We start from the raw sequence: 4,200 nt of genomic DNA on the forward strand, positions 1-4,200 counted from the left end.
ACTATCATTAACAACATTTACATAGTTAGTTAACTCATTTGATACAAAGCCAGAAGTATACTTTTGTAGAAAATCTGGAATCCAACAATCATTCAACACACTGTCAGGAATGTAAGTTTTGTTAAATTTGCGCATGTATTTCCAAATTGAAGACAAAGGAGTACAACGATTAAATGAATTGCACAAGATAAGTAAGATAAGTTTTTTGAAAGCCCGCAATCTCTTAAACTCCACATAATTTTCATCAGTGGAGTTGTTTTTAAAATTAATGTAACCATTTTTAGCATTTAAAACTGCTTCTGCACACTTCTGATTCCACCAAGGCAACCAACGATATTTAAAAGATTTTTGTGAACAAGAACTAGTAACATTATTACTATTAGAACTTTTGGAAAACAGACAGCTAGGGATTGACTGCTTGGCAGCAGAAAGTAAAATATTACAAAAGGAATTAAAAGCATCTATTGAAGATAAAGTGTCAAATTTAACATCATCCAAATAAGAAACAACTAAGTTACTATACATATTCCAATTCACCTGCTTATAATTAGGGTGAGTGGGCAAATGTAGATTATTACATAATGTGTTTTGCAAACTACTACTATCACTACTTACTGCCATTTTTATTATTACAGGGAGATGATAACTACTGCCCAGAGGACTGTCAATAACTGACCAGTCACATAAAAGAGCCAATGATGGAGTTACCAAAGTCAAGTCAAGAGCATTAGGACGCCAAGATGGAGATCCTATTGTGGTAGCTTGACCATTATTCAGAATAACAAGACCATTCTCATCTATAACCTCTAAAACATCTTTACCTCGAGGCAATGTATCAACACATCCCCACAACATGTGATGAGCATTGAAATCACCTGCAAATATCATTGGCTCTGGAATGGACTTAATTAAACCATTTAAATTGTTTTTATTAAATAGAGGATTTGAATTGGAAGGACTGTAAAAACTCACAATACTCAGTTCTTTGTTATTAATTTTAATTTTAATGCAAACATTTTGTAGAGCACTATCAAAATATGTATTTATGTTAGAAAATGTGATATTATTATGAATAAAAATTGCTACACCATTGTGTTTATTACCACAATCATTCCTTATTGTGTTATAGCCTTTTATTAAAAAATACTGATGTGGTTTTAACCAAGTTTCCGAAATTATAGCAATATGGATATGATTTTCATATAAAAACCTTGTAAAAATAAGCCTATTACTAATAATACTTTGAGCGTTCCACTGCACTATATTCAATGTATCCATAATAACAATTAACTAGATTTCTTTTTTCTAAAAGTGTTATTCAGAATTTCCTTAATACTATTTGAATTTATAGTTAACTTATCTTTATTCGTACAAATTTGTAAAACTGCTTCAACCAAGAGGTTCATAAATTTGTCAGATTTTATAAGATTGCTCAGATGTGTGTCAATATACTTTGAGTTTAATTGAGGGAAAGCAGATTCATTGAAGAGATCTGAGTATCTAACACTACGGGACTTCACTTTGTTTTCTTCAATTTTTTGTTTTTTCAGAGGACAGGTAGATGAGATAGCTATGTGATCTCCACCACAGTTGGCACATTTTGTTAAAGTTTTTGGACACGTTTTAAAATTGTGATTGTCAGAACATATGGAACAAACTTCATTGTTTCTACAAAATTTAGCAATATGGCCAAATTTCATACAGCGTAGACACTGTTTAATAGGGGGTACATATACATTAACCTCATGCCTCCAGTGATCAAGTGTTACATACTCAGGTAACAACGTTGATGCAAATGTGACTGCAACAGTTTGCGTTGGAACAAAGGAGACAACACCCTGTGGGTCCTTTACTCGCCGCATGAACCTTCTCACAGCAATAACTATTTTACTCGATGCAATTAATTGATGATTTTTTTTTGTTGGAGTAATCAGTGGGAACAGAAGTAAGAACTCCAGTGACCTCCGTTTCAGAAGCCGGAATTGAGGCAACCATCTCCAACTCGCTAAGTAACTTTTCATTTTTTTAAAATACATTCGCATTGTTAGGCAGGTCAAAGGTAACACCAACTTTAAAAGCATTAACGGACCTCAGGTGCAACACACCCGATACGCAATGCCTCCTGATTCCATTTGACAGACCCAACCTGTCCTTGTCTGATATTTTGACTTCACCCTGCTTGCGATTGAGAAATACAATAAATTCCTTCTTACTTGAATTTTCGTCGTACAACCCATAATAATTTGTCGCTCTATAAGGGGTATACTTCTCTTTATCCTTTCTTCTTACAATGAGACGTTCAGTCACCTCCGCGTCAGATACCGAGGATTCGGATAGGGGAAGTTCGTCTGCTGGTTCTGCGTCGCTCTGGCCGTTCTTCGGCCTTTTACCTGTACGCTTCCCCATGGCGATGGGGAAGCGCACTTAACAATTTATATATACAAAAATCGAATATTTATAAACCAGGATAAACAATTTACAAGTATAAAATATATAGCACAATGAACAATAATTTAAACAATTTTTTTTTGTATAAGCGCGCCTTCCTTCGTTCACTCGTTCCCGCCAAAAAAAAACTCCATATTGTTGAAATCATTATTTTGCACGGCGGCCATCTTGGATTTCAAAACTTATTACAAATTCGATCTCTGCACCCTATAAAACCTTGGATATCGCCGGGAGCGGCTCCTCAATCACGCTTCAAAGAACAACGATTCTAAAGAACTTCTTTACTTTCACTTCAAAAAATGTTGCAAAAATACGTGCTGTTTTTAATAAATTCTTAATTTATATTTTATTTCTTCTTTCTTATTACATATAACCTAGTATTTCTTACAATTTACTGATTTAGGGAAATGTCTAGTCACTTGCAACATTATTTGGATGGCTGTGTGCGTGTTGGCGAATGTAAGTGACGCTCACGCACACATTAATTATAATGTTACTTCTATATTGAAAGGAACTATGAATGAAACTATCATTATTCTATGATTATAGTAATATGTTTTCCTATTATATTACTTGATGTTGGCTTGATCGATTCAAATAAATTATTATAAATGAATTTATTTATTGACATATCCGTTAGTATGATCTAGCTTTATATTATCGAAGAACAAAAGGGAAATAATTGTATGAAAATATCAATAACTATTAATTTTTGAAGTAAGTTGGATCGGTGAATTGTATCGATATAAAAGATACCTATATAAAGGCGTTTTCTTCAATTTTGTAACAAACTAGGTTGGTAGCTTACCAGTATATAAACTAGTGTGCATTACAACCGATAGAGCACCAGCAATGGCTGGAAACAAAAATGGTTTTGTTGCATTGTGTCGAGCTAATGATGATTTCCCATATTATACATCAACAAGTTTTGTGTTAAAAAATTCTGAACATGGAGGACATTCTATCCGTGCACGGTGCACGTAGCTTGCAAAGACGGCTCTTTAAATTGCAGTTGGAGGATAGTGAGTCAGCTGAACACACTGATTTAGCTCTTCACACAGAGTTCAACCACCTGGTTGAGTCGCGGAATATTTCTAGAAAGTTTTCAAGAATTATTGCCCGAAATAATAAGTTTTCTATGGAAAGAGGTGATGACACTCAGATGTTGAAATACAGAAAATTTGGAATTTGACATATATCACAATGCATTTAAGCAACATTAACTTGGAGCTTCAAGGTAAAGTAAAAACTAATATTGAGATGATAAGCACAATAAACACATTCAAAAGTATATTGCAACTATTCGACTGAAAAGAAAGAATATAAAAAAAATTCCGTCTCTCAAAGCAAGGATTCCTCAATTAAATTATGATATTTCTGAGGCAGAATTTTTCGCAATTTTAAGGATATTGAAGTGCTTATGTTAATATACATACTATTGTGAGTTATAATACTGAATTAATTATAATCAATAAATTATATTTGAATTTGAAATCTTTCATTTTTATGAGTTCATTGAGTTTTCTCATTTTGGCGTCAATATATTGTACAATATTTTGCAATATTAAAATGGAGTGGGGTGATAAAGAGAACCGAATCGCTGCGATTGCATTACACAAAGTAGGTATGGAGCCAAATGCAATTTTTAAAACTCTCAATACAATTGGTATTAGTAAAATGTTTGTATACCGGGATATTAATAGGTACAATGAGACCTCCTCTGTTTATGACAAAAGAGATCTGGCCGTCCAC

The 4,200-nt window shown here is 33.3% G+C and overlaps 1 long non-coding RNA gene across 1 annotated transcript; it reads left to right on the forward strand.

Annotated features, from left to right (window-relative positions):
- The first annotated feature begins 328 nt into the window (after positions 1-328).
- LOC126973032 (uncharacterized) lies at positions 329-1,108 on the forward strand. The gene is made up of 2 exons (XR_007731246.1): positions 329-552; positions 636-1,108. It is a non-coding gene; the product is annotated as an uncharacterized LOC126973032 (long non-coding RNA).
- The last annotated feature ends 3,092 nt before the right edge of the window (positions 1,109-4,200 follow it).

This window comes from Leptidea sinapis, chromosome 28, assembly GCF_905404315.1.
Source record: "Leptidea sinapis chromosome 28, ilLepSina1.1, whole genome shotgun sequence".
NCBI classification, from domain to species: Eukaryota; Metazoa; Arthropoda; class Insecta; order Lepidoptera; family Pieridae; genus Leptidea; species Leptidea sinapis.